The sequence below is a fragment of the Olea europaea genome, chromosome 10, assembly GCF_002742605.1.
Source record: "Olea europaea var. sylvestris chromosome 10, O_europaea_v1, whole genome shotgun sequence".
NCBI lineage: Eukaryota > Viridiplantae > Streptophyta > Magnoliopsida > Lamiales > Oleaceae > Olea > Olea europaea.
Window position 1 is genome coordinate 42,190,074 of NC_036246.1, and position 24,192 is coordinate 42,214,265.

Consider the following 24,192-nt stretch of genomic DNA (forward strand, 5'->3'; position numbering starts at 1 on the left):
TCCTAAATCATGAAGTGCTTCAAGTTACATCCAACTCTGTATATAATTACAACCTTTACCAGAAATGCATACTACTATGCATAAACACCCAAGCAGGTAATGTGCTCAAAATGCAGTTATTTCCTAACATAGATGAGAAACTGTATTGTGAACGAACAAGGCCCCCAGTTGACCAATTGACAGGATATCGTAAGTCGCGGCCTGAATTTCAAACTATAGGGTCTCATATTAAACCCAAAATCAAAACAGTTAGAACCAGGTACTCAATTAATATTAAGAACTTTTCATACCAGCGGAGTAAGAGAGAAAAGAGGAATAAACATAATGACAACAACTATGCAAATAAAGAAAAAGTAGTTCAAATTCTCTTTCTTTAGATTTTTTTTTTTTCAGAAGCTTAACAACAAAACTAATCATTTCCCTCCTTCCAACATTTATATGGAAATATATGCATAAAATATTGAATAACCTTCCGAGTCCTGACTATGATGTTAACTAGTTGTTATTATTTCATCTCTATTGATGCTTGATTTTTATACTTTTCTAATTTGCAGGCCAGGCTGGAGGATTCATCGTCAAATGAAACCTCACAAGGTTGGTAAGCAATTGTGGGATATGGTTGACGAATTTCATTTGTGTTCCTTTACATTTTCAATATTTGCTTTGTTTATCCAATTTTCTTTAAAGTGTTGGGAGTGATATGGGGACGAAATAATATGGGAAACTGGGCCTTATGTTATGGCATTTTTCTTATGGCTATAGCCTGGCTTGCATCAGATACCTATCCTACCTTAAATTCATATTTAGTCATGCATGAGATTAGGCACATTAAAGACAAGGATTCTTGGTGTCTTTATTTGTTGATGGCATTTTTTTTATTGTCAAAAAAGGATTATTGTAGATTTTTGCAATCATGAATCATATCCCAAATAGTGAGTGTTTTAGGTATTTAGGTTTGATATTAACAAGGAAGAACACCTTGAGAAGGATGCAATGCATACAACTGGAGCAAGATGGACAAAATGAAGAAGTGTAAAATAGAGATTTTATGCAATAGTAAGTTACGAGTGACATTAAAAGTAAAGTTACAAGAAAAGCTATGCTTTGTGACATTGTATTTAAGGTTATTATAAGCTAAAATATCCATAACAAAAAATTGATATTAAGATGGGCGTATGATTGTATTAGAACAGACGAGATAAGAAAAGAGAATATAAGCTAATAAGTGGTTGGGGACATCAACTTAGGATAAGTAAAGAGAAAGATGACTTAAGGGTTGTGGTTGTATTATCTCTTAGATCTTGAAACTCCCATTCACTGGAGTGATGTGATCCCAACAGAATATGTTGAAGAGTGGGGAGGTAGACCAAAATTAAGAAGTCTCGATTTGGTTGTCAAATATTTAGTTGCATTTCTTTTCTCTGTAATGGATTGAAGGGACTGGTGAAAATGATTTCATCTAGCCAATAACTATTTTATTGGAAATGAGGTCCTTGTTGAATCTTTTTGAATGAAAGATACTCGGCAATCTTAACCTTTCATTTTAACACCCCTTGTTTTTTTTTTGTTCCTAAACCAGTTCTGTTGGGATGGGAGTTTTAATCCCCCTGTTACGATAAATAGTTATCTGCATTGTTCCTATTGAATTCACCAAAGCCTATTTAATATAGTTGTTTCTTGTCATAATAGGGTGAAAATATTGTGTTTTATAGAGTTTTGAACCTCGTGATGTGTGTTTAGTATTTTTGTAATGCTTTTGCATTTTTTTTAACAGTTGGTTAGTGTTTATTGCACATGTAATATGAATCCTTGGTATGAAATGATTACCTTTGATATTGTTTGCAGGTTTATATTTCAATCAACTTGTTGAAAAAAGCGATCTGGGTACTTTGGTTGCAAATATTGGGGAATCCTGTATCATCGATGGTGATGGGTCTTTACATGAAGCTTCTCATGCTGAGTCTAGTTGTGAAATTCCGATGGTGGATATTCCAGATTTCTTAGCTGAAAATGGTGATATGTATCTATTACATTTTGATAATAGATCTAATTTTGCTCCATTGAAGCCAGATTTTCCTTATAGTTCAGGATTTAAGTCATCATCTAGAGATGACGATTGGATGATGAACATAATGGCAGGGGCGGAGCCAGGAATGTACACTGCGGGGGGCTGTGATGCTCGGATTTGGCCACCGGGGGCCAAATATTTTTAAAAATTTGATGTAATTCAAATATAACCAAAAGAAAAAAAGAAAAGAAAATGTTATAAATATAACAAAATCAGGTTGTGGAGATAAATGAGGCTCAAATTCAGGAGATGAATGTCTGATTAGGTGGGTTATTGGGTTTGGAGTCTTTGGACTTTGGAATGGATTCAATGGAAATTATGCAATGGCTGAATAGGTTTACGTTCCAGAGGAAATTTCACCCATCACTACATTTTAAATTAATATTCGATTTTTACTTTTCAATTTGATAAATTCCAGAATTACTGGAATGTGTATAGTATTTTTGGTTAAAATTAAATTACTTCACTTTATCAGAGAGGTCATTATTTCACCATTGATTACTCTTCATTCCTGCACTAATCATAATTTCCCCAAATTGCTGCCCTAATTTCATCTCTACAGTTATGAGCCTAAAGTTAATTCAGCAAACCATTTGCAATCGGTAAGATTATCCTCAAATCAAGAGATCAGGGGTGATTCCGTTCCAATTTTCGAAGGCTGTAGATCTTGATTTTTATTGCTTCAACATCGTCACTCACTTTCGATTCAAGATTTTTGTTGGTGATTTTGTATGTATGTTCTTCAAGGTACTACAACCCGTTGATTTCCTACCCAAATTCGAAGCCTAAAGATCATGATCATCCCTTTATTTCTTTATCATAATTCAGACTCCTAATAATTCAAGATTTTTTCTGACGATTCTGTAAGTATGTTCTTCAAATACTCCATCCAGCTATCCAAGTGACTCCCTATGCAGATTTGAAGCCTAAAGATCATTCCTCCCTTTCTTTACCACAATCTGTGGAGATCAGCCGTGGGCTAATTACAAATTTTGGATCAAAAGTTGATCAATTTAAGTTGGGCTAAAGTGGTTTAGATAGTGGGCTAAATATAAATTGGGCCGAGCTATAGTTTTTCCTTTTTCCAAAAAATCTTAACACAAAAGGGCCTTTGGGCAGTAAATGTACTGGGCTACAGCCCAGTTGAGCTACCCCAAATCCGCCCTTATTAATGGATGAAATGGAGTTTCCAACTCAGGACTTCACAATGACGATGGCTTTCGCGGATCTAGTTAGAAGTGACATTGGGCAAATGCAAATTTTGGATGTGGTAGCAATGATGTTCCATTTACCCCATCAAGTGACATGCATATGGTGAGAAGTGGATCAGATCACGCTATTCCAAGAATCTTAGCAAATGTTTTCAGTGAAGTACATGGTCATGTAAAGATTGAAAAGAAATGGGAATCAATTACATTGAGTGATATAGCTTCCATAGCTTCTGAAGTAATTGGTGGTGTAGTTGGTAGGAATTTCTATGGTGCTGCTAATGGTCTGTCTACTAACGGTGACATAAAATGGTCTTTGTCCTCTTACTCCCATTTCCAGTGAGCATAATTTGCCTCATATGAAGTATGAGAGAGATAACATATATTTTGAATCAAAGAGAACTTGCTTTTCTCTTCGTACAGTTGTCAAATCTTCCACACAAAATTCAACAGTAACTGCTCACAGTTGTGGTCCTATTGTACGGGCAGAGCAAATTTCCGTACTGCCTTCCACCTCAACTAATCAGCAATGTAGTTGTTTAAAGACGGAACAAGGTACACCAAAGGTTAATGATTCTTATCTTTCAAATATCAATTGCCAAGGGTCTCAGAGTGGTTCAATTGATCAAAGCTTCCATGTCGATGATGACTCTGATCTCTGTGTTCTAGAGGAGATGAGTGCACCTTCGTGCGTAAATCCCACTTCAGCAAGTGCCAAGTTGGTTTCTGCTTCCCATCTTTCCACATCAAGAGACCCTCTAAGCCACACAGTAATGGGCCATTCAAGTCTCAGGCAAAATGATGAACGATTCATCTATCGATTTGCTTTGCGGGTAGGTTCCTGAACTGATATTCGTTATGTCTCTAACGAGCTATAGTTAAAATATTATTTTGTTAAATTTAGGTACCAAGAAATTTGTAATTATCCATCTAATCATACATACTAGGTAATATTCTTTGAGAAAATTTCTGTGTAAAGAATCGAGCTATGTGTTGATGTCTTGGTTACCAATGTGAGAGTTTGATGTGAATTGGTTTGTACTGTGCCATCTTTATGCTGTCCAGAACTCGTACATATGCTGGGCGGTTTAAGCATTGGCTTTCAGTTGTATATCCATTCTTCTGAGAAACAACTAATTCATCCTTCTCTTTCATTAATTGCTGTGTATCCCAATTGAACATATGTACAGTTGCTAGTATATAATGATTCTTTCTAGGTAGTCTAAAGTAGGATTATTGGAAAAAGAAGAAAGAATTTCCTAGAATAAAAGGTTATGGATATCTTTTCAGCATTGGCTTCATTATCTATGGTCTATTTTATTTTGTAGATTCTGTTGTGTGCCAATTGCCATGGTACTCTTTAGTTCTCTTTTAATTATTTTTCTGCTAGACCAAACTATTTTGCCTCTCACTTTTTAAAGTAGGAACACTATTGGAACCATCAACTAATAGGGAACAGAAATTATTTTAATTAATATATTTTAGTATTTTGATTATCTTAAGCTTCCTGAGTCTATCATTTGGGTCAAGCTCTTATCTGTTGCTTTTTGTTTTTATACTTAGATTAAACAAATTTTTTAGGCAGTAAAAGGAGATTTTGGGGAAAATAAAAAGTTTATTCGATATTGAGTGGTTATTTATTAATTTTGGCTGATATCATGTTTTCAATAGCTGTTACTCTATTTTTCTCATATTTCCTCGCTTTTTAAATTTAACACACCAGTATAAATTCAATGTTCCCTCTTTTTCCCAAGCAAAATCTCATGCATGAACTCAGTGCTTTTGAGAAAAGGAAATTTGGGCTAAAGAACGATTGCTTTCTCAGAATAAGTGGAAAAAAAGTGCAGGAATCCTCTATTTTTTTTATTAACACAACGGGGGAGATTGACGAATACATGACTTGGAAGCTATAATTGAAGCTTTATCTATGTCGGTTTTTGTGTAAATTGGAACGAAAGTATAGATGAATTGTATAATACTTTCTCACACTAATTACAATCTTTGAGCCTCAATATATAGCATAGGAAAAGTGACCAACAAGGTAACTTCCTATACATGAAAAAGAGAAAAACTTACCTAATCTAAATAGGTTATACAATCATACATAATCAAATCCTAATTATCCCATAATCTCGGAATATTTACACTCCCCCTCAAGTTGGATCGTAAATGTTGATCAAATCCAACTTGCAAATAAATTCTTCAAAATTCCGTTGTAGCAATCTTTTGGTGAAGATATCTGCAATTTGTTTTCCCGTAGGCATATAAATCATGCATACGGTCCCTTCTTCAACATTTTCTTTGATAAAGTGTCTATCCACTTCCACATGTTTGGTTTTATCATGTTGAACTGGATTGAGGGAGATGTTGATTGCTGCTTTGTTGTCACAATATAATTTTATTGTAAGTTTCACCATCGTCTGTAATTCTTCCAATAACTTTTTTGTCCACAGTCCTTCGCATATTCCTTGTGCGATAGCTCTAAACTCGGCTTCAACACTGCTTCTGGCTACCACATTTTGCTTCTTACTTCTCCAAGTTACCAAATTTCCCCATACAAAGGTACAATAGCTTGTAGTTGATCTTCTATCTTCTATTGAACCAGCCCAATCTGCATCAGTAAAGATTTCTACCTCTTTCTTTTCATTTTTCTTAAAGAAAAGTCCTTTTCCAGGAGTATCTTTAAGATATCTAAGAATTTTGTATACTGCTTCTAAATGGACTTCCTTTGGAGAGTGCATATGTTGGCTAACCACGCTAACTGCAAATGCAATATCAGGTCTAGTGTGTGAGAAATAGATCAATTTGCTAACTAATCGTTGGTAGTGTTTTCTTCCTTTCTTCCGGCCTCTATTGGTGTGTCACATGGTTTGCAGCCAAGCATGCCAATTTCTGTTAGAAGGTGAAGAATGTACTTTCGTTGTGAAACACTGATGCCTTTCTTTGATCTGGCAACCTCCATTCCCAAAAAGTATCTCATCTGTCCCAATCTTTTACTTCGAACTCCATGGCTAGGTTCTTCTTAAGCCTTTCTATTTCCACTATATTATCTCCAGTTAATATGATGTCATCAACGTAAACAATTAAGATTGTTTTCATCCCTGTTTCAGATAATTGGTAGAACATTGTATGGTCTGACTGTCCTTGTTGATATCCTTGACTTCTCAATACTTTTGCGAATCTGTCGAACCATGCTCTTGGTGATTGTTTGAGATCGTACAAGGATTTTTTGAGTTTACATACCTTATTTTCTTCCTCGCTTTCATATAAGCCTGGGGGTAATGTCATAAAAACCTCTTCTTCTAATTCTCCATTCAAGAAGGCATTCTTGATGTCTAACTGTTGGAGAGGCCAATCCAAATTTGCTGCTAAGGATAAGATAACTCGGATTGTATTCAATTTTGCTACAGGAGCGAATGTTTCTGTGTAGTCAATGTCGTAGGTCTGTGTATATCATTTCACAACAAGACGAGCCTTGTACCGTTCTATTGTCCCATCAGATTTATACTTCACATTAAAGACCCATTTGCACCTGATGGGTCTTTTCTCCCTTGGTAAGTTTACCACATCCCAAGTTTTATTTTTTTCCAGTGCTCGCATTTCTTCCAACACTGCTTCTTTCCATTTGGGAGTAGCCATGGCCTACTGAATATTCTTTGGAATTTCTGTATTATCAAGGTTATAAGAGAAAGTACGAAATCCTGCAGATAAAGTGTTATATGAAACAAATTTTGAGATAGGGTGGAGAGTACATGACTGAGGTTGTTTTCTGAGAGCAATAGGTATAGATCACTTTCTGGAACTATCATTGGTTCGAACTCTTTTGGTACTTCAGATGTGAGGTTCTCCTTATACATTGATTTCGGCTTTCTTGAGTAAAGTAATATCTCCTTGCTAACTTGTTTTTCAGCATCTCCCCCTGAGTTTTAGTTTACCTTTGTAGATGGCATGTTAGGACCAGGAAGAGTAATTGATTCGGATTCGATGTTTATGATAGGTTCACTAGGGGAAATATTAAAGTTTAAGAATCAATCTTGATTTGAGAACCGATCTTCACTTAGAGTCTCCCCCTGAAGATAGGGTTTTTTATAATAAGGGGTTCTTTCAAAAAAAGTGACATCGATGCTAACAAACACTAGTTTTGTGGATGGATCATAGCATTTGTAGCCCTTTTAGGTAGACGAATATCCAATGAGCACGCATTTAAGTGCACGAGGATCTAGTTTACTTCGGTGGTAAGGGTGTATTTAGATGAAAGCAGTACAACCGAATATGCGGAGTGGTAAGCTTGAATCAAGTCGGGAATTGGGGAAGAATTCCTAAAATACTTGGAGTGGTGATTTGAAGGAGAGAATGCGACTGGGCATTCTATTGATGAGATAGGCCGAGGTTAAAATGGCATCTCCCCAAAAAAATTTTGACCTATTGGTGGTGAATATTAAGGCACGAGCTACCTCAAGGAGGTGTTTATTTTTTCGCTTAGCAATGTGATTTTGTTGTGGAGTATCGACACAGGAACTTTGATGAATTATTCCATGTTTTTGGAGATACTCTTTCAAGGTGGCATTGAAATATTCTGTACCATTATCAGTACGCAATATTTGAATTTGTGTCTGAAATTGAGTTTGAATCATTGAATGGAAATTTATGAATATTGATCTGACATCTGACTTTTCTTTTAGGAGATAAATCTAACATATTCTAGTATGATCATCTATAAATGTTACGAACCATTTTTTGTGCGTTCGATTCAAAATTCGTGAAGGACCCCATAAATCACTGTGAATTAAGGTGAATGGTTTCGAAGATTTGTATGTAGATTTTGGAAAGAAGGTACGATGATGTTTTGCAAGTTCACAATGTTCACATTCAATATCAAATGTCTTTTTATTAGAAAACATGAAAGGAAATACATGACGTAAATACTGAAAATTGGGATGACCCATTCTAAAATGCCATAACAAAAGCTCACTATCTCTAGGAACAAAAGGAAAATCACAATTTGCAATTTGATTATTCTTACTCATGTTTGCTTCCTCAAAGTAGTAAAGTCCCCCACATTCTTTAGCACTGCCAATCGTCTTCCTCGATGATATGTCCTGAAAAATGCAATAAGATGGGAGAAATTTAGTTGAGCAATTGGAGTTTTTCGTTAATTGGCTAACTGACAATAAATTACAAGATAGGTTTGGAACATGGAGAACGGACTCTAATATTATAAAATTAGAGATTCGAATACTCCCTTCTCCTGCTACAGGTGAGAGTGAGCCGTCTGCGATTTTAACTTTGATATTGCCAGCAGAAGTGGAATATTTGGAGAAAAGGTGGAAGGAGCCCGTCATATGATCGGATTCACCTGAGTCAATAATCCAAGAAACTGTGGATTGAGTAGTTGTATGTAGTGCTTTCGAAGAATTACCTTTGTGAGTTAGTGAACTTGACGGACATGATGATTGGAAAGTTGAAAACATTTTATATAGTTGCTCCAATTGTTCAGGATTGAATGCACCGCCCTGAGTAGAGGTATTCTTTTCTTCGATAGGATCAACAACCGCTTGGTAACCCCGATTCCTGTTATTTTGTCTTGGTTTCCAATCAACTGGTTATCCATGTAGTTCCCAACATGTATCTGTTTTATGCCCCGGTTTACGACAGTGATCGCACCAAGGACGTCCCCTCTATTGTTTTGGGCCGAACCCATTAGTGGGTGTCCCTTCGGAAATTAGGCCCAATTCGATAGATCCAAGTCCTTTAGCTCCATTTAATGCTGGCCCTCCAGGTAAATGGGCTGAACTAAACCCTTTAGTTAATTAGGACGACCCACCAAGCCCACGTTCTGTTGAACTAAACACTTTAGTTAATTGGGTCGACCCACCAAACCCACGCTCTGTTGATAATAACACAGACCCAGTTTCCTCTTCAAGCCCGGCAGTCTTCCCTTCTCGAATCATCACTCCTCACCGATTTTCTTCTCTGCGAACCTCAGCGAAGGCTTCGAGAAGTGATGGTAGGGGTCGCCGGCCAAGGATTCTTCCTCTCACATCATCTAATTCCCTATTAAGCCCGGCCAGGAACTAGTATACCCGTTCGTTTTCAATTTTCTTTCTGTACCGTACACTGTCGGCCAAACAGTCCCATTCTTCGTCAACATTATGATCGAGTTCCTACCAGAGTGAAGACATCTCCAGGTAGTAGTCTGTCACGTCTCTCTCCCTTTGCTTCGTCTGCCAGAGTTTCGTTTTGATCTAAAAAATTTGTGAAGAATTTTTTTGGGTCTGAATATATTTCACGAATGGCATCCCACACATCTTTTGCTGTCGGTAGAAACAAGTAAGTCTTTCCAATTGGGGGTTTCATGGAATTAACCAACCACACAATCACCATTGAATTTTTCGACCTCCATTTTTGCAGAAGTCCGACGTCGGTTGAGGCGAGCTTTTTCCTTTCTCCAATAAGATAACCTAGCTTTCCTTTTCCATCGACGATGAGTTTTATTGACCGAGCCCATTCTCGATAATTTTTTCCGTTCAATTTTTCGACTGTGAGTTGAAACGAGAAATTGTCGAGTACACCGGAGCCCAAGGTTGAAAGGGATTCAAGTTCACTGTATTGTGTTTTTGAGGTTGTCGACTCCTTGCCGTTGGCGGTGTTTTCTTCCATTGACTGCATGGTTAGGTAGAGACAGACCCTAGCTCTGATACCATGTAAATTGGAATGAAAGTATAGATGAATTGTATAATACTTTCTCACACTAATTACAATCTTTGAGCCTCAATATATAGCATAGGAAAAGTGACCAACAAGGTAACTTCCTATACATGGAAAAGAGAAAACTTACCTAATCTAAATAAGTTAATACAATCATACATAATCAAATCCTAATTATCCCATGATCTCGGAATATCTACATTTTGGGTCTTCATAAATTTCACATAAGATAAAAGCTTCTCTATATTTTCCCTAAGTGAAGGTGTTCCATTGTCCTGGCGTGTGGACAGATGGATACGAGATTCCAATCTGGAGATACTGAATCAGTGTTAGATAAACTTGATACTGAATCAATGCTAGATAAACCTGGAACCTATAACTTACAGCTTTTACCACTTCAGAAGATCAATTTGTTTTTCTAATCCTCTTATTTGGAAAACCATTCGTCCTTTTCTATTTTGGCACTTAAATGATAACTTTGTATTTCGATTGAATAATGTACTCAATTCACAACTCCATATTTGACCACTTGCCTGGATGTGGCATGTGACCTACTCTCACCTAGAATCACATTGTTGCAACTGTGATCTGAATAATATGTTATGCCAGACTAAGAGATCAATTTTGAGCTGGAGAGAGTATTTTTTTAGCACGTGGTTTGACATCTTACTTCAATTTTTTGAATAGAATTAATTTCTTTTGCCACTTCACTTCTCTTTTGAATTCATTAATGTATTTTGGTTCCTCAACTTGGCTTTATGAATTTGAAGGAGATTTTTGTGGGGTAATTTTTTGGAAATTATGTGGCTAGCTACCTATCTTTTTTTCCACAGTACAATAATTGTTTTTCTGGAATTTACATGGTATTGCTTTTTGACATATAAAACTGGAATAATGGAGTATAAAATGTGAGTAGGAGTTTATGAAAGTAATTCATATTATGACCCAATTACGTTCTGTAGCTTCTTGTGAAAATCTATTACACGAGTCATCATGTCCCCAGTAGTTCTATTTTTTCTTCTGTATTGATGGTAATTGATCAATATCAAGGCTTCTACCCTTGTGACAGGATCTTTCACAACCCAAATCAGAAGCTACTCCACCAGATGGCCTTTTGTCTTTGCCTCCGTTGAGACACCAGGTATGGAATTTTTTTACAGATTTGTCTTTCAGAATAATACAGATTCAATGTACCTATGCTGTTTCTATAGCAAATAATGGTTCTTTGGTCGAGGAAGTTGTCATGAGAGACTTAAATTTTCCCTTTTCTTCTTATAGCCTTTAAAATCCCTTTACATTTCCATATTATGTTGCAGAGCTTGTCTTTTCTTCCTTCCGGATTATGAATGTTGACGTTTTTTAAAAGAATAATGCTATTTATAGTCCCTCACTGCGACAGTCGCCCTACGCTGCATACACATAATAGGTGATTATTTGATGCATTAATGAATAAAAAAAACTTCCAAATTAATGCATCAAATAATCACCTGCCATATGTATGCCACGTATGGCGACTACCGCAATGAGCGACTATGAATAACATTACTCTTTTTAAAAACGGTTGGCTTTGTAGCAGCTTTGACCAAGTGTAGATTTTGAATTTTTGGGGGGACTGTCACATGGACAGGATTAGTATATTCTTAACTAAGTCCCTGGATCACTTTATAAACTCCAAATCCTTTTTGAATTATGTTTGTTTTGATGTCCATTTTAAAGATATGGAAAAGGAAATACGCGGGTTGTTTACTTATTTCTTGATATCAATTATCAACTGTTGTTTCCTTTGAATTTATACATGTTTTCAACACCTTCTAATGGTAATTGCTTTTCTGGACAGCAAATTGCTTTATCATGGATGGTCAACAAGGAGACAGGCGTGTCATGCTGTTCTGGTGGGTTTCTAGCTGACGATCAAGTTGGCTTATCGGTGTTATTCTTTAAGGTTGTAATTCCCAATCATTGCCATGTGACGATCTTCATATGTTTTGTGCTACTATTTTGGCAGGGGCTTGGAAAAACCATATCAACAATTGCTCTTATATTGAAAGAAAGGTCTTCAACTTCTAAAGCATCTAAAGTGAACAAAGAACAATGCAAGATAGAGACATTGAATCTGGATGAAGTGGGTGTAGTGTCTGAGATCCATCAACCAAAGCAAGAAGCCAAAGTTGATGGATACTCCACTACCGGTGGTAAGACAAATATGCAAGCAAAGGATAGGCCACCTGCTAGAACACTTATAGTATGTGTCGGACAAGTGTTATTCGACAGTGGTATGATGAGTTGCGCAATAAAGTAACAAATGTGGAAGCAACAGTACTGATCCTCTTCAGCTGGCGAAGTACGACGTTGTGCTTACGACATATTCAATTGTGAGCATGGAGGGTCGAAGCAGCCTCTTGTTAATGAAGAGGAAGATGAAACTGAATCCGAATCTACATTTTATGGTAGAAAAAGGAACTACGTTGAAACTAAAAAATCCTCAAATAGTAGAAAGGGTAAGAAAGGAATTGACAATGGATTACTTGTAACTATATCTGGCTCCCTTGCCAAGGTTGGATGGTTTTGGGTTGTACTCAATGAGGCTCAAAGCATTAGGAGTCACAGAACTCAAACAGCTAGGGCTTGTTGGGGACTTCATGCTAAACGTAGGTGGTGCTTATCAGGGACCCAGAATGCAATTGATGATCTTTATAGCTACTTCAGATTTCTCTGATATGACCCATATGCTGTGTTTGAGTTCTTTTGCTCTACGCTAAAGGTGCCAAAAACCCAAAGGTTGGGTACAAAAAGCTACAAGCAATGCTAAAGACTATAATGTTGCATCGAACCAAAGGTGAGAAATAAGGTTTTGCTTCTCTATAAGCAATGAACACTAGCGTGGTTGTTGCAAGATTTGATTTATACAATGAGTAATTGTATTTCTTTTTTTTCTTTTTTTGATGTGTATGTTAATAAGTTAAATACACGTTAGAATTGGTCTATTCTGGACCCTGGATAGTGCTCTGCTTGGAATCTATAATGATAAAGCTCAATCACTCTTTTATAGTATATTAATGCAGCAATGGCCTTGTTAATGTCTATCTCTGTTTCTATGACCTGAGAAATGCACATCATTTTTACCTGATCGGATTTCAGTCTTAATATTAACCAACTGGACCATAAAAAAGATGTGTTATTATAACTGGACTCATTTACCTGTTTAGCAAATTCAAGTTCGTGCCTTTTGTGGCTTAGGAAGCTCTATTGGTAACTTCACCTTTGAAATCATACTGTTTGTTTGAAATATTTAGAGTAGACTTATTGAAAAATAACTATATCTCAATAGCTAGTGCCCTCTTTCCGCTTTTTTATCACTTGTACAGCTGCATATTAAACTGTAGGAGCATCCTGCAGGATCGTAATGATATTTTTGTCTAGGTACTCTTATTGATGGAGAACCAATTATCAACCTCCCCCCCCCCCCCACCAAAAAAAAATGGGAAAAAAAAAACAATAGAATTGAAAAAGGTGGATTTTTCAAAGGAGGAGCAATGTTTCTATTTCAGTCTTGAGGTGGATTCACATGCTCAATTTGTAGTATGTTTTAAATATAAGGCAATATTGTTTGCAAATGTTTTGATTGATCTGTTATTTTTTATTGTTTAACATCTTACGTTGTATACCAGGAATATGCTGCTGCTGGAACCGTGAAACAAAATTATGTCAACATATTATTGATGCTTTTGCGGCTTTTGTGACCACCCTATTCTTGTTAGAGGATTCAGTAATAATTCAAAAATGACTGCCTACATTGAGATGGCGAAAAAGCTTCCTCGTGAGAAACTAGTTTGCCTTCTAAATTGTTTGGAAGCCTCTTTGGCAATTTGTGGAATATGCAGTGTCAGTGCTTATCTAGAGATTGTCCTCAAAACCTATTTTTTGATATTTAACGTGTTTCTCTTATTAAGATGTTGCTGTGGGTGTTGTGTTTCCATTATTTTTAATGCTTGTTCCTCGACAAATAACATCATTCTTCTAGTCATTAATGTTGCTCCTCTCTCTCTCTCTCTCTCTTAGCATTTCTCTCTCTTTTTCTTTGGGGTTGGGGGGCTGGGGGGTCCTCCCATGGTTCACATAAACCCTCTCATGTAGTCTGGCTTCTAATATCTATAGATTATTGATATTTTGCCATGATAGATTGATATAATGGGTTAGATTGTGAATATTATCCCTGTTTGTCACAAGTAGCAATTTAGGTCACAATTACATATCAGCATTTGCAACAGCAAAAATGTGATTCTGTAAGCCATGACAAAAACAAAGCGTTGTGGGGGTTCTATAGGTGTGTCTATTTCTCTCTTCAACTTTCTTAGGAACTTGTAGGAATTTGAACTTATTCTCATTTTTGAACATTGCAGTCGAAGTTACGAACAGAAGATACAAATCTTAAGATGATGTCGTCCTCCTGGGAAAAATATAGGCAAAATGTCTCGTGTAGTACTGTACTTCTCTCTCCTGGAAGATACAGAGTACCCACTCATCTAAATCTTCTGCCTTGGTACTGGTTATGTCCTTTAGATTATAATGATTAAGCGTGCTTCTAAATGATTGTTATTTTGTTTAAGCATTTTGACTGTTAAATAATTATGGTAGCGTAATAGTTGTCCATTTTGTAATTTACTGATCCTTGCATTTCAAATTGTTATATATTTTGGGAGCTGCTCTGTTAAAATTTTGCTGTTACAACTTTAATTCTCTATTTCCTTCCAGAGAACTCTCATTATGCACTATTATCTCTTTCTTGACATATCTTTTGCTAATAAATTGCAGGATCCATCGGAAGATGCTGTTGTAACAGTCTGTGGACATGTCTTTTGTAATCAGTGCATAAGCGAGCATTTAACAGGTGATGATTCTCAGTGCCCCACCAAGACTTGCAAAACTCGTCTTAGTATATCGTCTGTGTTTTCTGTAACAACAATACGGACTGCTTTGTCTGTTGATGGGTTCATCAAGGCTAATATCAACGATTCTGGTTCAGAAGAAGCTCAGGTGTCTGAGCCTTGTCCTTTGATCCATATGATTCCTCAAAGATTAAGGCTGCTCTTTAGGTCCTGCTATCTTTGTCTAAACCTCAGGATTGTGCCTCTAGAACAAGTTCCTCAGAATTCTCAGTTGGAGCTTCTTGTTCAGAAAATTACCTAGAAAAGCTAATGGAAGTCCAGACTAGAGTGGATGTTCAAACACTTTGGTTAAGGTAGTGGAGGAGAAAGCTATTGTTTTCTCACAATGGACAAAGATGTTGGATTTGCTCGAATCTTGTTTGAAGGACTCTACCATTCAATACAGGAGACTTGATGGAACAATGTCTGTTGGTGCTAGGGATAAAGCCATGAAAGAATTCAATACCATTCCCGAGGTTTGTTGGATTATTTGTCTCTTGTATAAGCAACTCATGATTTGTATTTCAAAGGACTAAACTGTGCAATTTTATGCTAGGTTACAGTTATGATAATGTCTCTGAAAGCTGCAAGCCTTGAACTGACCATGGTTGCTGCTTGTCATGTCCTCCTCATGGACCTGTGGTGGAACTGAACTACTGAAGATCAAGCCATTGAGGGAGCACACCGAATTGGGCAGCCTCGTCCTGTTTTAGTTTTGCGGCTGACGGTGAAAGATACAGTAGAAGATCATATTTTTGCTCTTCAGGTACTTTTTTGTAACTTTGTTTAAATTTTTCTCATTTTGGGTTTTTGATATGGAATCCATTGACACGGCCATGCTCATCATGGCATTTAGCCTATGTTTGGCTAATAAACCTTTATAAACGGTCAAACCATTTTTTATCTACACATTTTATTGGACCCACAAATATTACTCACTTATCTGCTACTTATTTCTGTCTATTTAAACTATTTGTCAACACTTACAATACAAGATTTAGACCTCTCTGTTGAATAATCGACCTCCAATTGGTGGATTTTCTGGGCTCAGTTCCACCAATGTCAACACCACAATTGAACTCAAACCCAATCGACCAAAAAGGTTTCTTCTCTTCACGGTTGCTTTACTTGCCCACTAAGATCTCACCAAGATGTACTATTCCACACAGGAAATGATCACAAAGTAATCATAGGTGAAGAACAACTGAAATAGACAGAAGAGAAAACGGGAAAAAGACTCCAATTGCACACATGGGTCTTTTTTTTGGAGGTAGTGAGTAAGAAGCAAGTATATAGCCCAAGTAAGGAGTTCAAATATGGTAAGTTAGGTATAGGTTAAAGTCACGGCCCAAAGGCCCAACACTCAAGTCAATGGGCTCCAAAATGGGTAACAACGTAAAGCCCTCCAAGTAAAGGTGAAACGGGCCACGAGCGACACTATTAAATTAGGTCACTTCTAGTGGTCCATATAATTTGAGGTTGGATCATTCTAATAGTGGCGTTGACATTTCGTTCGACCATTTGGTTCAAGCCGACTGATAACAAAAAACCGATTTTACATTATAGTTCGGGGAGTTATTGGATATCAAAACCCAACAATCTCCACCTTGATGCCCAATAACCTGCAAGCAATCAAAAAACACACAGTTTATACTTGCAAAATCAAGGTAATCCAGTAAAATTGGGCTCACAGACCTTACCTCGTGTTTCCAACCTGAAACACACACCATACCTACTCCGTATACTCATCAGAGCTAAGATCAAGAACACTCAGATAAAAACAAGTACTTACAGTGAACAACTAATCATGTGATAAAGATATTATATAGGATACCTCACACAGATCTTTTCAAATTTACGTTCACATAGAATTAAAGATTAACACTAAGTTAATCAGCACACGATCAAACACATATGCAACAAATACATAAATGATCTCACGAAAGATCTCACCACACTTTGCTTATTCAATTTCGTGTTACTCCCACCTCGAGAACACATATCTCCTCTCATCGCCCACTATATTTACTAAATAGATCACTCAACTCATGTCAAAATGGCAAGTCACAATAGATCCTAAGTTCTAGGGATAATCCTTTATCACCACATCACTTCTCTCAACCTACGTGGATAATAGGACTCCACCTTACAGAAGTGATAGAAGTGCCTCTCTCGCACTCCACCTGTACAGGGTCTCTTTCACAGATAAATGATTCTACACACTTGATCATATCTCCACTCGTGATGTAAATGTCACACTCCACATCCCTTAGTACAAATCACCATGTACCCCTAGGCATCTATACTCCACCTTACCAAAAGACATCTAACACACTGCTAATGTATCCTAACCCACTATGCATGCAAACGATCACACCAAGTAATGACCTCAAATTCATGCAAATACACATATAAGACAAATTGAAATGCAACATATAGTCATGCAACAAATTAGGCAATCACGTACATGCTGAAAGGATCACACACAGATACATATGCAGTGACTAGGTTTACTCTCTCAATAAACCTCGCTGGGGTCATAACTCGACCCCTCAACCACATTTGTCTCACCTCTCACATCTCATCCCTCACATAACCCTTATGCTTATCCTTCTTCTTGGGATAATCCCTAATAAAGTGTCCAGACTTACCACAACTATAACATCGTCTACCACTAGACTTGCCCCATTTCTTGCCCTTCATCTTACCACTTTCATCACTCGAATCACTACTCGAATCACCACTATTTTGAGCTCTATCCAAATTTATTTTCTTAAACTTCATCCCACTCCTTATCATGTGTAACTTACCAATCCTCTTATCTTCATTTTCAACCTTCATTTCCATCTCCTTACTCCTAAGTGAGTCTATGACAATCTCGAGAGTCAATGTATCCCTACCATACTTAATGACATTTTTAACTTCCTTATATGACTCAGGCATAGAATTAAGTAAGATTATAGTCTTGTAGGTTTCAGATATGGTTTCTTCATAGTTAACAATATCTTGGACAAATTTATTGAAAACATCTAAACTGTCATCAAGATCTTTTGAAGGATCCATTTTAAAATTGAAGAAACGCGCAAGAAGATAAAGTTTATTAAGAATGGATTTAAGCAAATATAGATCTTCCAACTTTTTCCAAAGATCTTTTGTGGTTTTCAATTTTCCTACTTTTCTCAAAACAGCGTCAGACAGATATAAAATGATTGAGGTATAAGCAAGTTCATTGATTTCTTCTTTTTGTTCTTTTGAAAAATTAGTTGGAAAATTGCCTTCAATGACTTTTGAAACCTTTTGTTGGACTAAAATGCCTTTCATTTTTTGTTGCCAGATTGAAAAATCACCTTTTCCATTAAAAATACCAACTTCGAAATGCGAAGATATTTTGAAAAAACGAAGCAATCAATTGGGCAAATAGATCATACAAAGTAATGCTACGGCCGCAATATACACCGTTCTAGATTTTCAGGGTTTTGTAAGACTCGCGATCTTAGATCAAGGGAACGTTCAAACGGGTAAAGTCTAAGTATTCTAACGGAAGTAACAACACAGCGGAATTTACGATGCAACAAAATTGATATATCTAATCAAACGAAATTTCATGACAATTTTAGCACAAAGCACAATACGCTAATTTATCCAAAAATAAGTACTCAATCGCAACAATTAAGAGCAAGTAATCCTAATTTTTAGCACAAGCAATGGCTGTCGAGCAATGACAACCCCCAACCTATTGTCACCCCACACGGTGACGTGCTAATGCTGAAATTAACAGGTTAAGCCAATTTACCATAGTGGACGTGTCTGAGTCCGTATAATCGAGAGAGATACGAATCTACTAATTTAGGACAACCACTATTCATCCTAAAGATTCAGTAAATATAACTGTGCAGCTACCTGAAGACAGCTTATCCAGAAACGATCGCACGCGCCGTCATCGGAACACCCACACGCCGTCGCTGTCGTCACCCAGACGCGCCGACCACCCAGCACCACCTCCACCTACAGATCATGAATTCGACCTTCGTTTCACCAAAAGACGTCTGGATTCGCCGAAAATTGAAGTTGCAGATCCGATTTTTGGGAAAAAATTCTGGACAGTTTTATTTTTCTGATTTCTACTGGTTTTCTCATCGGATTTTGCCCAGAAATTCCACCCCAACCTCGCTCTGATACCAAATGTTGAATAATCGGCCTCCAATTGGTGGATTTTCTGGGCTCAGTTTCACCAATGTCAACACCATAATCGAACTCAAACCTAATCGACCAAAACGGTTTCTTCCCTTCACGGTTGCTTTACTTGCCCATAAAGAGCTCAGCAAGATGTACTATTCCACACAGGAAATGATCACAAAGTAATCACAGGTGAAGAACAACCGAAATAGACAGAAGAGAAAACGGGAAGAAGACTCCAATTGCACACACGGGTCTTTTTTTTGGAGGCAGTGAGTAAGAAGCAAGCATATAGCCCAAGTAAGGAGTCCAAATATGGAAAGTTAGGTATAGGTTAAAGTCACGGCCCAAAGGCCCAACACTCAAGTCAATGGGCTCCAAAATGGGTAACAACATAAAGCCCTCCAAGTAAAGGTGAAACGAGCCACGAGCGACACTATTAAATTAGGTCACTTCTAGTGGTCCATACAATTTGGGGTTGGGTCGTTCTAATAGTGGCGTTGACATTTCGTTCAGCCATTTGGTCCAAGCCGACTGATAACAAAAAATCGATTTTACATCATAGCTCGGGGAGTTATTGGGTATCAAAACCCAACACTCTCTCCCTTCCCCATGCAAAAAGGAAAAAGATAAACTAGGAAGCTGGCAGTTAAAAACGGAAGAAAACTGAAGTGAAAGAACTGAACATTTGACATCATATATGGTACTCAGTTTTCGTTTGTCGTTTTATAACACTCAAATTTTTGGCATTTTTCAGCAAAAGAAGAGAGTTATGGTATCATCTGCATTTGGAGAGGATGAGACCGAAGCATCTATTCATGGTTGATTAATACTTTCTATTCAGGATTCGGCCTATTACTTCATTTATATATTCTTTATTTGCTAAAGCACAGAAGCAGCAGCAGCAGCAGCATTAGCATTTATTTATTTATTTTTATTTTTTTTGAAGCTTTAAAATAGATCTACAGAATAAGCAAAGATTATATGGCCTTAGTTCACAGCATGATCTCATAGATTACCGACCGACAAAGAAATTGTCTGCATTTATTTTTTGAACAACGGTTTTTCTTTTTCACATTGTATAGCGGATGTGGTTCTACAAATTACACAGTCAAGAAAATTCGAGTCTTGTAGAAATACTGGAAATTGTTTTGATTGTATTTTAGTTAGCTAACAAGCTCCCTCTTTTCTATCTGTTGAATGTTTTGTTCCACTCGATTGTTCGTTTATAATGTGGTTGTATTTTTATTGGGCTTCCATTTGCCATCTTATATTCTACAGATTTCTTATGTCAATGATATAAACTTGACCTCATTGGTACATGTTTGATATGTAATATTAAATTTATTGTATAGTGCGTTTTCTTGGTTATTTGATGTCTTTCCATGTAGTATTGGGTTTGGTATTCCATTACATTCACAACCTTTTTCATACCAATGAGGTGGTCGAACGAACATTCGTGGGCTCCCTTGTCCTCGTAATGGAAAATTTAATAAACGAAACGATTATATAATTGCCAAGATCTTCCCAGTTGCTCAATGGTGCTTTTATTTTACTAAAGAAATGCAATACTTTAGAGTGGGATTAATGGGATCCCAGTTATCATTAACAATAATTAAAACCCTGGAAGCAAAGGTCAAAACACGAGTTTAAAACATGCTGTAATAAATAAAGAAATTGAACAAAATCATTGTCATTACAAAGTAGTATCGAGTCACTCGTTTAAAATTTTAAACTGTTAAAGAGAGAAGGAATTTATTTATTTGTATTTTATAGTCAAAACACCCTTTCTCATGCTCGTCAAATTTATTTCCTAATAAAAAAGATGATGTAATTTGCTTTAAATTAGTGCAGTGATATTATATTATATTATTTCATCTAAAAAAAATATATTTATTCATGCTTTATCTTGTGCTTCTTGTTTATAATGCTTAGTGGGTGGGAGGCTAATCACATCTCTTTATGCTCCCCATTTTCTAAACAGGGTCTATGGAAACTCATTGAAGCGAGTCGACGTTTGTTTTAATTTATGAGGTTCACTTATAAGTATATAAGTAAGTTTTAAATCTTTAATGTCTATTATATGTGAAAGTTTGATGAATTATAGGTTTACTTATCCTGACATGAAACATAAGAATTTCTATTTTTTTTTTTTTTTTAAAAGACAACTTAACAATTTAGAAACAAAAAGTAACTTTTACTTCTCTAGAAATCTGTCAAACAGACGTGTAGTAAGTGCCTTATCTCCCCATTAGATTAGACCAAAATTTATTTTGTCTACATGTTGGGAAGTTGGCTATTATTAAAAGAAACATTTAGTGTTTATAAAAATTCAAGCACCTAATTGAGTAAAGGTACCATTTGGAAGCTCATTTCTATTGAAATAAGGTTAAAGATAAGAATAAGGCCTGTGGCACTTATGTTAGATTTGCACATTTCTCTATTCAAAATTGCTTTTTTTCTAAGCCACTGTTAATGGTTGACTCAAAGGAAAAAAGGGATTACAATTGGATAAGTATTTCTGATCTGTCTCACATTTTTTTTATTCCTTTTGGATAGAAGCATCTATTTCTCTCTCCTCTAAAAGTAATCTTGGTTATTTTTCCTTGAATAAGAATTAAAGTTTCGTAAGAGAGAACCATTGGTCAATGACTCATTGATAAAAGAAAAGGGAAGGTCTCGGTTTTGTGATTTGAGGTGAAAAATAGTTGAATAGTTCGAAAATAAGAACCATATATACTCAAACATAAAAGCTCATAGTTAGGTAGAGTCACTCCCATACACATATTTGAGTTCATATGTGTTTATTATACTCCTGTTATGAATTGGATGCCTATTGGTGGAACTTTTTGCGGTTTCTAATCATAAATTTGTCATGTTATGTATATATGACACGTTAGATTAGATAAAAGTAAATAGTATTAAGCAAAAAAGCTATGGGATGAAGTAAAGTATTATTAGGTTCATCGTCCTAAAGAGAAAATTATTGTTCAACCATCATTTGATATAGTGTTGTAGATAGCATTTGTGTTTTGAATTGAAGGCAAAAGTAGAAAAGTACATTTGTTTTGTATTGCACTGTATATATACATATATCACAAACATTTGCTGTTGTCACTTGTTAGGAAGTTTCTAGTTATGGTATTTTATTTTTATATTGTTTGTCTATCCATTCTGTAAGACATGTTTGATATGTTAAATTAAACATGATTGAATGAGTAAAAAATATAATAATTTCAAAAGATTAATTTAGCCATTTTTCATAATAACATGTATTTTGTTAGCTTTAAAAGATTAATTTAGCCATTTTTCATATCAAGTATATATATGCTTATAGATCCTAGGTTGTTCCTTGTGACCAAACGCCCACAAACAATAATATAATAACTTGTTAATTATGACGAATTTGTTATTCATGAATCTAGACATTTCCATAATAAAAATATTTTAGCAAGTGGACTACATGGGTCAATATTATATAAGTAAAAAAAGTTAAAAAATCTTATTTTTTGTACTATAAAATTTTTCGATATAATTACCAAACATATTATAGGGATAATACTATCTTTATTGGTCTTGTATTGTGTTCGTTTATGTTCTTTTCTTGGAGGTCTAGCTTTACGTTCCCTCCAAAATAGTCATATATAATGATTCATGATGGTTTTCCACGTGTTATACATGATTTCCTCATTATTCAACTAAATAAAGTTGGAATCCTAGTCATGGTACACCAAAGTTGGCTAATATTTCATAAAAAGTGATAACAAGACATCAGTTTACGATATTTATTTATTTTGATACTATATTTTATCACCTTGTTAAAACTAAACGACGTCGATATGAAATATATCCCCTATTGTTGTACATGTTGCACAATGTTCTTTCTCTGCGTTTCAAATCTATTTTGTTATTGGACTTGTCACAATATATAACCTGATGTCACAGCATAATTTGTACTTGGTGGCGTCATAGTCCAACAAAAAGGATATTGTAAAATGTGGCATTAAATTATTGTTCCCTTCTTTTGTGGGTACATATGCAAAGTGACCAAATCATCTAATTTGGTTCCCATAAAGTATATGCTCGAAACTATAGTGACAATCATATTGCAAATTGTAATATAAGATCATCTCAACAAACAAATAATCTGAATTTAAGTTTTATCATCTCAACAAACAAATTATCTGAATTTAAGTTTTACCTTCACTTAATTATTGAGTTTTTAACAAAAATGAATTGGGTTCTTTCTTTTTCAAAAGAGATCGAACGATTTTACCGAATTGAGTATATATAAAAAGCTTTGGAATTCCAAAAGTTTTTTGAATTCATGAGTTGTGATGTAATCCGAATATGCTAGAAAGGGAGCTCTTTTTTCTTTCTTTCTTTCTTTTTTCAATTTTTATTTTGTCGGCTCTCTTCCAAAATTTAGTTATGGTCAATTTCATCTTTTTCTTTATCTAAGTTTAGGTTTTCATCATGGGAATTTTATTATTTAAACTAAAGTTAGGAATTTGTCATTTTCCGATTCCAATAGTATCATTCTGAATCAACTAATTTATTAATAAAAATATATTCACTTCGAAATGAGAAATCTTTGTTTCAATAAGTTTTTGGCATTCAATTGATTTCAATAGCTTTGATCTTGTGATAATTGTTATCCATAAAAAAAGATAGGTTACATAAAAGGATGGCCTATTTTTGTCTTAAACTTTACATATCAATCTAGGGTCACAAAAATTGATGTCAATGTGAAAACATATGTTGATTGTTTGTAATCAAGATCACGTGATTTTGATCCAAGCACCCACATATAAATGGATGCTCCACCAATTCTAGTTCACTTGACATCGTTCCTTGTAATGTTGAGAATAATTTACAATTTTATTCTTATTCCGATAATCTCGTCTTTCATTAAGACTTTCCATTACTATTTGATAACTTTTCAGCAAGTTTTTTGAATTTAAGATATTTCATCAAGAAATATATATAGCGATACTTTCGAAATCCCAAAAATTTATTTCCTTCGTCAAGATTGATCAAGACGCAATTAACAATAAAGTTTAAGAAGTCACCAATTCATGTAAGATTAAAATGTAGAAAAAGTGTC

General features: G+C 35.6%; 1 pseudogene; it reads left to right on the forward strand.

The window, feature by feature from the left end:
• Nucleotides 1-3,265: 3,265 nt before the first annotated feature.
• LOC111402339 lies at nucleotides 3,266-19,989 on the forward strand (annotated as a pseudogene).
• Nucleotides 19,990-24,192: the final 4,203 nt, after the last annotated feature.